The sequence below is a fragment of the Marmota marmota genome, unplaced genomic scaffold (assembly GCF_001458135.2).
Source record: "Marmota marmota marmota unplaced genomic scaffold, marMar, whole genome shotgun sequence".
Lineage (NCBI taxonomy): Eukaryota > Metazoa > Chordata > Mammalia > Rodentia > Sciuridae > Marmota > Marmota marmota.
Genome location: NW_025999961.1, coordinates 5633715 through 5648741, shown reverse-complemented (window position 1 = coordinate 5648741; position 15027 = coordinate 5633715).

The window sequence follows — 15027 nt, the reverse complement described above, 5'->3', positions numbered from 1 at the left end:
ACGCATTCTCTTATTAAAATACACATTCTGATTCAGTAGGACAGTAGGAAGGACATCTGACATTCTGCCTATCTGACAAGCTTGCAGGTCATGCACATGCCCAGGCTTTTGGTCATTCATTCATTCTTCTTCTTTCTTTGATAGTAAAAAGCCATAAAGTTGTTATTTTGTTGTAGAAATCAAAATATCACCTTGATATTTCCCTTCTCTTTTCCTATTCTCATTTATTCCATTCCCTGGTTAAGATCATTTTTATAGTATAAAGTACAAGTTAGGTAACTGAAACAATTGTATTTTCTACAATATGTCAGATATTAAAACACAAAAAATTACCATGATCTGCATGACAAAATCAAATGCTTTTCATTGATTTCCCTGGATGACTAAAATTAAAACAACTTATCTAATGTTTAAAATCTATACACATATTTACTGTTAAAAGTATTTTATAAATATTGTATAGCAAGGATAATTGAATTGTGTTCAAACTAACTCTGCCATTATTCACATGTACTACCCCATAACAATTAATGCTGCTTTGCTGTTTTTTCTTTATTATAAAGAAAAAATATCAAAGAAAAATTAAGATCATTTGTAACACACATAAAAAAGTCTTTTCACAATACTTGTCATTCTTCTCAGGCTGGAACAATTAATATTTATGCTCATTCTTCAATCCAACTCAAGCCCTAAAATCAATAATAGGTTGATTATTAGGGGAAAAGATGACAAATTATCCATGGTTGCATGGAATTCAAAAACTTAAATAAAAATTCAATTATGCCAAACAACTGGTTTGATTAATCCTTTTTCTTCTTGAATTGATCAAATCAATTGAATGTGTTGGCATTATCCTAGGCCTACTTCCAAAGAATTTTCAACTGAATCTTAAAGTTGAAGTTAACAGAAGATTTTCCCAAAATGACATTTTGTCTGCTGTTTTTCAATTCTAGGGATAATGTCAGGGGAGAGGTTTTTTTCTAAATTGCTCTACCATAAAAGTTAAGATTACATTTTAGTGTCAAATAATCTTTCTCTTAGACCACTGACTGTCAAAGCCTTAGGGTGCCTGTGTTTTTCTTTTCAACTGCATTGTTGTTTTTTAAAGGAAATTCAATTTTATACAACATGTTTTTCTAACTAAAAGAAAGCATGAGTGTTTCACAGAACAAACATCTCTGTGGCAAATTCAATGGAACTTACAACTACTAAAGGGCTGCTAATGGAAGAAACGAAAAGTGATGGCCATTTGTGACCTATGGTCAGCCACAGACAGAGTACTCTTCAGGCTGTGACCCTCTGGCTGTGACCACCATCACTAAGATGATATCACAACACTTAACGTCTGTATTTTGGCACTGGTGTTTGGCCTCTTCTATATCTAATTTTTGTCTTTATATATCTCATTCTTGTTTAGAATTTTTTTAGTTGTAGGTAGACACAATACCTTTATTTTATTTATTTATTTTTATGTGGTTCTGAGGATTGAATCCAGTGCCTCACCCATACTAGGCAAGTGCTCTGTCCCTGAACTGTAACTCCTGTCCCTATATATCTCATTCTTGATTTGTCAAAATCATTGGTGTCCATATTCTACTTTTATTCCATCTTCATATTTTCTTATCCTTAAGAAGTTTGCTAATAATTTAGATAATATTGTTATGGGTAAAATCCTTCTATTAGTTGGTATTTTTGTTTCTTAACATGATCAGACACTCCTTAACAAAGATATGTTAGAGTTTTATACTGCCAGCAATTTTAGAGGAGGTCTGGAGATACCTACAGATTGGCTAAGTGATAGCAATTGATTCTGATATAGTAAATTGATTATATATATATATATATATATATATATATATATATATATAGAGAGAGAGAGAGAGAGAGAGAGAGNATATATATATATATATATATCTATGAACAATTGAATCTGACAGAATATAACAAAGGAACTTAAAAGACTCTCATTCAGAATAAGATGTATTTTCTCTATGTTGCTGCTCATTCTTCTTTATCTATAAGTATCACTTTATTCTGGTTATATTTTTAAAGTTTTTTATTTTTCGGTATTAGGGATTGAACCCAGGATTACTCAACCATTGAGCCACACCCCCAGCCCTTTTTATATTTTATTTACAGACAGGGTCTCGCTAAGTTGCTTAGGGCCTTGGAAAGTGCTGGGACTGGCTTTGAATTCATGATCCTCCTGCCTCAGCCTCCCAAGTCACTGGGATTATAGGCATGAGCCACTGCACTGGAATATTCATTTGAAGAAAATTTATTTACATTATATTCATTAATTAATTTTTGGATGTTAAACTAAACTTCATTCCTAGAATAATCTACCTTGGTCATACATTTTGTTATTATTATTTTGCTGGCTTCACTTTTCTACTATTTTCTTGAGGATTTCTGTGTTCCTCTGTATAAAATATATTGATTTGTTGTTTTCTTATGGTAAGTTTGTCTGGTTCTGGTTTTAGGTTAATACTTTCCTCATGAAATGAGTTGGGAGGTATTCCTTTTAAGGAAAAGACTGTGAAAATTATAATAAATTTTTTAAATGTTTGGTGAGAATTTAACACAGAAGCCATTCTGGCCTAGGTTTTTCTTTGTGGGTTTTGTTTTACTTTGTTTTGACTTACTAATTCAATCTCTGTATTCCTTAAAGGTCTATTTAGATTGTCTATTCCTTGAGTTAGTTTCAGTAGGCTGGTGTCTTTCTCAGAATCTGCCCACTTTATCTAAGTTGTCTAATGTTTTGACATACAATTGTTTGTAGTATCTATAAATTCTCTGGTCAGTAACTATGTTTTCACTTTTGATTCTAGTAATAACAGTCTTCTCTTTTTTACTTGGCTAACTGAGCTAAAGGTCTTTCAATTTTGTCAATCTTTTTCAGAAGGCAGGTTTTGATTTTAATGATTTAATTTATTGTTTTTTTTTAAATTCTGTACTTTATTAATTTCCTCCCTAATATTTATTATTTCCTTGCTTCCAATTGCTTTAGGTTTAGTTGGTTCTTCTTTCCCTAGTGTCTTAATTTAAAAGTCTAGGCTCTATTTTAATATAGTCATTTATAGCATAGATCCTTTTATTATGGCTTTCACTGAATCACATATTTGTTGTTTTGTTTCATTTAATTCATGTCACATTTTAATTTTTTTGGTCTCTTTTTTGGTTATTTAGTAGTGTGTTGTTTGATTTCTACATATTTATGAGCTTCTCAAATTTTGTGTATTTTTTTATCTAATTTCATTTTGTTATAGCAAAAATATTTCATAATATTTCTATCTTTAAATACATGAGGTTTATTTTGTGGTTTATAATGTGGTGTATCCTATATAATATTCCATAAACATTTCAGAAGAATTAATATTCTACTTATTGTTGAGTACATTTATAGAGGTGTGCTAAATCTAGTGTTGTTCAAGACAACACATGTTACATGCTGTTCAAGTCTTCTAGCTCCTTTTTGAAGTTATCCTTAATTGTTATATCCATTATTAAATGTAAAAATTGAAATCGTTAACTTTGAATGGCCTATTCTTATTTCATTTCTGACAGTTTTTGTTTTATGTATTTTAGTTTTATATTATTAAGTGCAAATATGTGTATAATTGCCATATCTTTCTGATGGATGGATCTTTTTATTATAAAAGGCCCTTTATTTCTGGTAACATTTTATGCTTTAAAAGGGTTTGTTTTGTCTGCTATTAGTGTAGCCTCCAATTGTTTTATAATTTTACATACATGATATGTTTTCATTCTTTTATTGTCAATCTTTTTCTTTCTTTGAATATAAAGTGACACTAAATAGAGAGCATAGTGTAAGATCTTGTTTTTATCCAGTGTGAAAATTTCTATCATTTGATGAGGATCTTTAACCCATCACATTTAATGTAATAATGCATAGATTTTTATTCAAATCTGCCACTTTGCTTTCTGTTTTCTATGTTTCATGTATTTTTTATCCTTCTACTTCTTTTGCTTTTTTCATTTGCATTCAGTGGGTATTTTCTAATGTAGAAATTCAGTTTCTTTAATTTTTTTGCTATATTTTTAGTTATTTCCTTAGTTCTTGCTCCAAGGCTTACTAGAATACATGTCAACTCATCAGAAATAACTTCAGATTTATACTAAGTTAATTCCAGTGACATATAGAAACATTACTTGTAGTCCCTTTCCCTTTTGTGATGTTATTGTTATACCCATTACATCTATAAATTTACAAATCCAACCACAAATTGTTATAATTACTATTTTATATAACTTTATCTTTTAAAGAATCTAAGAAATAAGAGAAAAATATATGTTTATTTATTTATTTATTTATTTTGGTATAGTCTTCTTATTTTTACTTCTGATTCTTTTTATTCTTGTGGATTCAAATTATCATCTGGGGTCATCTCCTTGGTTCAATATGGCTTTGCTCCCATCCATGTCTTTTGTGCTATTATTGGCAGATATATTCCCATGTGTTACAATTCAACCTATTTATGTATTATATACATGTTTTAACAATCATTTTCATGCCAGTTAAAAGAAAAACAGAGAAGAAATGTTAATTTATATTGTCATCTATAATTACATAATTAATTTGACTGATGTTCTTTATTTAATTTTTTTGTGAACTCAAATTGCTCTCTGGGGCATTTGCTTTCAGCCTGAAGAACTTCATTCAATATTTCTTGTAAGAGTGGTTTGCTAGCAACACATTTGTTCATCCAGGAATGTCTTTATTTTGCCTTTACTTTTAAAAGACAGCTTTCTTTTGTATAGGATTCTTGGTTGACAGATTATTTTTCAGTGCTTTGAAAATGTTATCCTATTGTCTTCTGGGCAATAATTGTTTCTGATGAGAAGTGAGCTGCTAATTTTATTGGGGTGCCATTGTGAATAATGAGTCATTTTTCTCTATTTTCAAGATTTTATCTTCTCTTTGGCTGTCAGTATATTTACCATAATGTGTCTATTTGTGGATCTTTTCACATTTTTGTATTTGGAATTTGTTGAGCTTGCTAGATTTAAGAGTAATGTTTTTTCAAAACTGATGGACATCATTTTTTTCAGAATTTTTTTTTCTGTTTCTCTCTTTTCCCCCTCCCTTTCTAGTACCTTCATTATCCATATAGTGGTACACTTAATTATATTCTTGTTTTCCTGAGGCTTTGTTTTTTTTCTTCATTCTTTTCTTTGAAATTATTTATTCATTTTTTTAAAATTATTTATTCTAATTAGGTATATATGACAGCAGAATGCATTTTGATTTAGTGTAAACAATTGCAGCACAACTTTTCATTTCTCTGGTTGTATACAATGTAGCATAGCACCCCATGTGCAGTCACACATGTACCTAGGGTAATGATGTCCATCTCATTCCAACATCTTTCCAGCTCCCATGATTCCTCCTGTCCATGTTTGCCCAATCACAGTTCCTCCATTTTTCCCATGCCCCCCTCCCCATTATGGATCAGCGTCCACTTATCAGAGAGAACATTAGGCCTTTGGATTTTTTTCGGATTGGCTTACTTTGCTTAGCATGATATTCTCCAACTCTATCCATTTACCTGAACATGCCATAATTTTATTCTCTTTTAATGCTGAATAATATTCCACTGTGTATATACACAACAGTTCCTTTATTCATTCATGTATTGAAGGGCATCTAGGTTGCTTCTACAGTTTAACTATTGTGAATTGAGCTGCTATCAACATTGATGTGGCTGCGTTACTATAGTATACTGATTTGAAGTCCTTTGGGTATCAACTGAGGAGTGGGATAGTTGGGTCAAATGGTAGATCCACTCCAAGTTTTCTAAGGAATTTCCATACTGCTTTCCAGATTGGTTGCACCAATTTGCAGTCCCACCAGCAATTTATGAGTGTGCCTTTTCCTCCACCTCCTCACCAACAGTTATTGTAGTTTGTATTCTTGATAACAGCCATTCTGACAGGAGTGAGATGAAATCTTAGAGAAGTTTTGATTTGCATTTCTCTAATTACTAGAGCTGTTAAACATTTTTTTCATATATTTGTTGATCAATTGTATTTCTTCATCTGAGAAGTGTCTGCTCATTTCCTATCCCATTTATTGATTGGGCTGTTTGTTTTTTTGGTTTTAAGTCTTTTGAGGTCTTTATATATCCTGGAGGTTAGTTCTGTGATGTGTGTATGGCAAAAATTTGCTTACAAAATGTAAGTTCTCTCTTCAACTCATTGATTATTTCTTTTTTTTTTTTTTTTTTTTTTTTTTTTTTTTTTNTTATTTGTAAATGTGTTTTGGTTTTTTTTTTTTTTTTTTTTTTTAAATTTTTTATTGTGGGTTGTTCAAAACATTACAAATTTCTTGTTGTTGAGATGAAGCTTTTTAGTTCAAATCCATCCCATTTATTGATTCTTGATTTTATTTCTTGCACTTTTGGAGTTGGGGACTAATCTGATGTGATGAATATTTGGGCCTACTTTTTCTGGTCTAATTCCTCTTTTTTTTTTTTCTTTCTGTTCTTCAGATTTCATTATCTGCATTGTTCTATCTTTCAGTTAATGAATTCTTTCTTCTTACATCTCAAATCTACTGCTGAATCCTTCCAATAAATATTTCATCCCAAATATTGTACTTCTCAACTCTGGAGTTTACAATTGCATTTTTCATTAAAAGTATCTATTTGCTATATTGATAGTCTCTATTTCATGTGATATTGTCATTATATTTCTATATTTCTTAAACATAGCTTCCTTTAGTTTTCTGAACATATTTATAACGGATACTTAGAAGTTTTGTCTGTTTAATTTGGCATCTGGTTGCTCTCACTGACAATTTCTGTAGCCTGCAGTGTTTCTAGCTATATGGGTAATACAGGTTTCATTGCGTGTGTCAAGTTTTGGTTGGAAACTGGACATTTTGATAATATGCTGCAGCAACTCTGATATTGGTTCTCTCTTTGTGGCTTGTTATTGTTCTTTGTTTACTTGTTTAGAGACTAGCTAAATTATTTTAGCTAAGTCTATCCACTCCCACACAAGTGAAGCCTTTGATGTTGTTCTTTGGATGTTGTTCTCATAATCATCCTGGGGACAGTGGTTAAAGCATGGCTTTCTTTCTCCCTTTCCCAGACCATATTCAGCTGTTAAGCTCCACTAATTGATAAGTGAATGCTGTTTTTTTCAACAATGTAGGTTGCTTCACAGGCTAACTCTGTCAAATTCAGGCTCCCTTCAAGGAACAGTTGCTGAGTTCAGTATTTGAGATTTGTTCTGACCCCAGAAAGGCTCTTCTCAAGTATCTCTTTCCTTGATTTTCACCATCAACCTAGCCATCCTACAGTTTATCCAATGTATCTCCAGAGAACCCATCAATCTCCTCCCAGTTATCTTTTACTACAACATAAGAGTGGTCTTAAGCTTAAATTTTTCTACCTTCTCTTGCAAATGAAGTCAGTTCATTTGAGTATGATCTGGAGCCTTATTTTCTATCTACTTTATCCCCTCTCCTCTGAGAAAAATCTCTGATCCCTGATTCTGATGCTAGGAATAGGGGCAAGGATGATTTTTTTTTTCTGAGTAAAACTCTGTCTTGAGAATTGAGTGCTCAGTTGAAGGAGGACAGCATTTCAAAGGTCTACTCTGCTTGCTTCCTTTGTGAAATTTCCAGATCATGAGAAGAGAAGCAAGGACCTTGAGGGCTTCTGTGTTCTCACCAGAACAATGCCCTGGGCAGAACCTCTGTCCAAGGAAGAAGAGAACTTGCAGCCCTCAGGTATATTCACCCAGAATTTGGCCTAAGTGATAGGTATGAGAAAAGAGGAATAGGAAATGATGGCATTCCACTCCTTCAGAGAAACTGTACTAGTCTGGATATAGTTGCTGTCTTGCTAAGCTGGTAGAGCTAGGGGAGGGCCTGGGTCTTTGTCCAAATATCACAAACTCACAGATTTTACTGTTTTACTAGATTTTCTTGAATAAATGTTTCTTCAATTTCTGTAAGTCCTTAAAGCTGTGTCCAGAGACTTTATATGCTTCTTTTTAAAAATATTTTTTACAAGTTTCTACAGTGAGCACATCCGTGGAGCTCTTCACACCATGATGCTGGAAGTGGAACCGTGGCATTTATTTTTATATATGAATGTTTGAGGTAGAGTTAAAAATTATTTTTTCAAGAAGGAAATTGTGTATTCACTATTCATTTTAAAAGTATCCTCTTTTTAATGTACTAAAATATCAACTTTTTTATGAAGCAAATTCTGATATATGCCAAAATGTTTCCTTTTCTAGTTATTGTATTATTATTTGCTCACAATAGGAAAGTTTATTAATTTTCTTAATATTGATATTAATCAAATAATTTAAATGTTAATTTCATTATTATTAACTTTTATGTTTCATCCTGACTCTAAGTTCTCAATAGTCACCTTTTCTCCTTCAATTCATTTATCCAATTTTATAATCCAAAACTTATGCATTGTAGGTCTTTTCCTGCATTTCTATTAGTCAGCATTCTCCAGAAAAACAAAAACAATGGGAATATATATGTTCAATTTCTTGTTTGACTTGTTGAGTAGATAGTAAAAAAGAAAAAAGAAAAAAGGGAATAGAATGTTGTATAGTTGTGACCACCATTCCTAACCACATGTATACGTGACTTGTTATCAAGTTTTTCTGATCAAAGTGAAATTTATCAACTGTTTATTAAGAAGAAAAGAGTTTAGTGCTTTCATGTTTATGAATGTTTTTAATGAGTCACAGAGTACGCAAAGACAGTATATCTTGGATATCAGAGAAATTGCCCTAGCCTAAGTAGATGTTCTGGAGGGATTTTCTTATCTTCTTGGATCCCAGGAAACATGGAAAGCTTAACAGATGGGCTGGCTGTGCCCTCTAGCACGGACTTAGATGGATTTCACTGCATTAACAGTATTGGTGCCACTTAAGCACATACCAATAACCTTAAGGTTTATAAAACTTTAAGTATTTTAAAAAATATAGTAATACAACTAAGAGACTTAGCAGACATAAAAAAATAAGCAAAACAAACAAATAAAAAACCAAAGCCAAACCCAAACCAACAAAAATTAAAAACCAGAAAATGAAACACAAAAGGCAATTCTCTTTTACATAGAACTACTAAAGGAGATAGTAACTTTAAATAATAGCTCATGTCATGACTTAGATCTTAAATGTCAAAACTTAGGTGTTGAAAGCTTGGTCTCCAACTGATGGCATGATTGGGAGGTGGTGGAAATCTGGGAGAAAGGGCCTAGTTTTGACAGTGGGCAGGACTTTGAAGGCTGTATCTTGTCTCCAGAACTTTCTTCTCTCTTCTCTCTCTCTCTCTCCCTCTCTCTCTCTCTCTTTCTGCTTCCTGAGTGCCATGAAGTGAGAAGCTCTATTCTGCCATGTGCTCCCCATCATAATGTTCTGTCTACCACAGTCATATGGACATGAGATCAAATGTACACGAACTGAAATCGTGAGCTAAAATTAATCTTTCTTTCTTTAAGGTGAATTTTCAGGTGTTTTGTCATAGTAATGGAAAGCTGATCAAACAGCTTTGATGGTTAATTATATGTATCAATTAGACTGGGCCACAGGATGCCCAAATATTGGTCAAATATTATTCTGTATGCTTCTGTGAGATTTTTTTTTTATGTGATTAACATTTAAATCAGTGAACCGAGTAAAGCAGATTTCCCTCCCTAATGTGGTAGGCCTCACTAGATCAGTTAAAGGCCTGGAGAGATTAAAAGGTGGACTCTTTCTTAATTAATAGTAGACTCTTTCTACCTAACTACTTTCAAAGGGAAACATGAATTTTTTCCTGCTTTCATACTTGAACTGAAACCTCCTAGATTTTGAGGATGCTGGCCCTTGTACTGAAATTATATAATTTGTTTTTCAGGTATTCAGACCTTCGTGCTTAGACTAGAGCTATACTATCAACTCTCCTGGATCCCCAGCTCAGCAACTCACCCTGTAGATCCTGGAACTTGCCAGCCTCTATGATTATAATAAACTAATTCCTTATATTCTCTCTCTTTGTATATATATGTGAAAAAATTAACATATAATCATATATTTAGATTAATATATTTATATATTTGTATATAATATCATCTAAGAAATCTAAGAAAAGAAGTACTGGTGATTGGAGTCTAAGTACAAATTTTATACTTTTGAACAACATATTCTTTTCTATTCTTGACTTCTTTGGAAAAGGCTTTCTATTACTATTCAGTAAAGAATTATTATAGCCTGGGAATAAATGTTTCAGGAGCTTCTCTGAGTATTTACCATTGTTCAAGAACTGAGGATCATTCTATTTTTTTTTTTTTTACAAACTAATAAAATAGATCTATTTTTTTTTTTTTTTACAAACTAATGAAATAGACACCCTGAGGATTCCAAAGCTTTTTGTTTTGCCTTGAATCAGTGGATACCATGTCAGAGAGAAGATTCTTGGACCTAGGATAAAGAGTATTTGCCTCTTTTCTTTAAATCAAGCAATCAACCCTAATATATGAAATCTGTTCACTTGGGAAGTTGACCTTATCTAGATAGCAAACACCAAAAAGGGAGGAAAAGGAAAGGGGAAAAAATAGTCATTTATTTAGAGGAATCATCCAGTTTTTTTTCCTTAAAAACAAATGATATGCCTATTTATTTCCTACTATTTCACCTCCATCCTATCAGTTGAAAGCAAGAATAATGTGAAAAAAATAAATAAATTGAAACAGATGAACAGAGAAAATTCCTAATTCCAAAGAATTAAGAGTGCAGCATAGGCCAAAAGCTTGTCTTAATATTAAAAATAAATTGTTTAACCCTTGAACTAATGGCTGAGAAAATCAGGTCTGTCCTGATATATGACAGGACCTCTTCTTGGGGACAATATCTGCCATTGGCTTTCACTCTTGGTTCGTTGATACAAGGGTACTCAAAACTAGAGCCAAAAATCAGTCACTCTAGAGAGTGTAGAATGATTTTAATAAATAGCTGTTCACAGATTGACAATTTCTAAAAATATTTTTACTATATTAAATGTTTTGAGTTTTCTGCTTTCTCTTTTATTTGTAAAAATCACTTTTCTTAAAGTTGCTAGTTGTAAATCTATTGCTAAATTACTTTCCCCTTAAAGAATCTTTAGACGTGGATCTACATATTGAACAAAATCATGTATTCTCTTAAAGTGAGATGCACTTACTATATAAAATCCTTTCAAAATATTTCATGTTAATCTTCATTTCAACTGAGAACAAGGTTATCAATCTAATTCAAAAAATTACCTCAGACTACAAGTGAGAGTTTAATGAACAAGATATTGAATTCATGTTTATTCATATGCACATATAAATGACATATTTTGCTTAGATACTTCAACACATTTGGGATATTGCTAAGTAGCCTACTAAAATTTTATTTACTCTGAGACAGCTGATTCTCACAATTATACATACTCTTTTCTTATTCTTGGTTACACAGCTAGAATACCTTTTCCAGTCTCCTCTACAATTAGGCACAACCACGTGAATGAGTTAAGATCAACAGAATGTGAATGAAAAGAAATGCACACTTCTATACCTCATGTGATTATTTCCTGAATGGCTGAGATCCAAGAAATGAGAGATGCAGCCACAAGATGGAAAGACCATGGCTTCTGAATGGTGTAGCACAAGCACCAGCAAATAGTAATAATGCATATAAGCAGGAAATGAAACTTCCTTGTGTTAAGCCACTGAGATTTTGGACATTGTTGGAACATCTAGAATAAAAAAAAAATAAAACAAGATTTGCTGGGGTTTTTTTTTCATTCATAAGGAGTGGCATGGCACATTATCTTAAAGACACCAATAAGTAATGTTCAGAAATTCCAGTTATTTGATTTCTGCTCTAATTTTATAGTTACTAGTCCCAAACGCTAGTTCCTCATGATCAGAATGTTACCCCAATGATACACAAATCTTAGTTTCATATAAGCAAGAACTAAATGGTAAGGGATAGAAGAAAGGGAAAAAATCTAAAAGTATCTCTAAAGAGGATACTTATTTAAAAGCCAGCCTAAAGAGACAGATTCTAAGAGCCAGTGATAGTGATGTTGCATTTGAAGAACACTTGAAATATCTCTGAAAGACATATAGAATCAAAGAGCAGATAAGATTAAGAACGGTTCTTTGTTTGTTTTCCTCCAAAGAGAAATAGCAGTTTATATTCTTCAGAAGAAATATGGCCAGAAGCATTTATTAATCCAACTAATATATTAACTTAGAAATACAAGCAGTTTTGTTATTTCTTTAAAGTGCTACAGCACACAACTGTTTATTTTGTATATTTCTGGTCCTCATTTAGGCCTCTGTTATACTTTTATTTAATAAATCTGATATAAATCAGTTGGAAAAAAAAAAAAAAAGAACCAATATGAATAAAAAGTGAGCAACCAAAGAGACAGACAGTAACTTTTAAAAGAGCTATATCCAAGATATAATATACTGTGACTGCCTTCAAAAAGGCAGTTGAAGCCAAGTCTGACCCAAGTGATATTTGATTGCCAATTCAAAAAGATGTAAAAAGAATTAAGATGTTGTGGACAAGTCAAGACATGGTTTCAAAATAAGAAATTAAGTTTGCTGAAGAAATTTAACATCTGCTGAATGTCTGCCTTTTTTTCTCAAGCTTTGAAACACAATGGTAAACCCTAATATTATATCCAATTACACTGTTAAATCATGCCAGACTATTAAAATCAGAATTAACATAATAATATGCAGCAATTAGAGATTAAAATATCAGAACCAAAATTTATGTTTTATATGGAGCTTAATAAAGTAAAATTTGTTTACTAAAAAAACCCAAAAATATTTACTCCTAAATTATCTCCAAATCCCTAGAACTGCTTCCCTTTATTTTTCACAGGTCACCAGTTCCCAGTGAGCATCTGTTCCATGGACCTTAATAAATCACAAGATTAAGCTCTGAAATGCAGATGTTGTTTTGAAATTAAGCTGATACTTGCATAAGCATTGAATCTAAAAAACACACATTTCCCCATATTTTAATATTTCTGAAATCAGGATCTGTCTTATAATAAGTGGCACCTTATAATCTCTGTCAGCAGTAAAGTTTGTAGACACTGCAAAGGTGAAGTAGATTTATACTCCTGGATGTGACCAGACAATTGCAATGACTTGATCTTTATTTCTACAACCATATAAACATAATTTTGGGAAGAAATATGAGGACTGGTTGCCTAAAGACTTTTTACTGAAATCTTCTGGAAGACTAGAAAATTCCAACTTCAAAACTGGAAGACTGCATTATGTCAGTGACTTGGAAAAAAAATATAAAAGGTGATATTGGAATACCATTTTAAGCAATGTATAGTATTAAAGTTCTTAATTACCAAAAACATGATATATATAGGAAAATAGATATTGACAGTTTTGAGTTTAAAAGTAATTCAGAAGAATTGCACTTTTAATGCAAAGATATTTGGGGAATATAATAAATTTATTTTGTTTATATTTTCTCTTTACCTAAATGTTAAAATGTAAATATAAAATGTCTAACTGTGAGTCTGTACAGTTCTTATAGCAAATTTAAAATCCTAAGTGATAAGAATGCATTAATGTCATAATTTTACTTTTATGAAAAATAAACTGTATAAGAGTGGACAGAAAATCTTTTTTATTCAATACAAAAATGTCAATCAATCACCTAACTTTTATGCTTGTGTTTATGTCATCTGTGTATAATCATAAATCAATAAAATAGTCAAAAGTATTACGCTTGTATGGTTGGTGTTAAAATATCAATAGTTCTAACCTTACAAAATAATTTGCAAAATAGTACTCATTTTCCTGGTTGCAGTTAAAATAGCAAGTTTTAGTGTTCACAGAATTCACTGATCAAATAGAACTGAATACAGAATCATTTTTTTCCATGAATATAACAGATGGTTGATGAGTTATTGCAATAGAAAATAAACCTGTGAAAGCACTTGAAAAAATAATATAAAAAATAAAATTTGATTTTTTGTGGCAAGAATTTGAGATTTTTCACATTAGGAATGGTCATTATATGGAATAAATAAGTTCCTGCAAAAACATTTTAATAAGTTTAGAATATTCATAAAATAACCCCATGAATAGGGTACATGTGTGAGCATTGGGAAAATTAAAAATCATTTGGCTATTTTACAAAACAAACTATAATAAGGTGGGAAATTATGTTTACAACCAAGGGAAAGAGTTTTCTAAGATTAAGAATCATGCACAACTTGGAAAAAATGTCAAGCTGCCTTTATAAGCTGACTGAAATTAAATATTTTGTTTGTATATTGTTTTTCTATGTTCCATATGGATATAAGCAGAGCAACTCTGAGGAACAACTGCATAATTATTCTGTAGACTTTGACCTATATTAAGTATTTAATAACTAGTTGCAAAAGTTTTGACCTGAAATGTTCTTCAAAGGCCCGTGTGTTAAAGGCTTGGTCCCCAGCCCATAGTGCTACTGGGAGAAGGTGGAAGTTTTAAGGGGTATGTCTTAGTTGAAAACATTAGATTATTGAGGGAATGTCCTTGCCACATGTTCCCCACCAGAATGTTCTGCCTTGCCACAGGCCTGAAAACATTGGGGCCAAGTGACTATGGTTTGAAACATCAAAAATTGAATGTGAAATAAACCTTTACTTCTTGTAAGCCAATTATCTTGGGTATTATGTCATGATGATAAAATGTTGATTAATAGACTGTCTTCAAATGTCTTTATTTCTCTAAATAGAGTCTCAGTAACAGGCCTTATCTTATTTCTTGTTCGAATTCAACATATTACCCCAATTTCTCAGGAAGAAATCCCCAGATTGAAGAAGTCCCATCAGTCAGCTCATCTCTACTATCCATAAGTGCATCGGAGCTGGGCACCTGATTAACTAAATACAAATTTCAAGATGGTTGAAATTATCAACAGAATTGAGCTGGAAATCAAACTCTACTGTACTTTTGTTGTTCTTTCCCATGGTCCACATCTTTCATC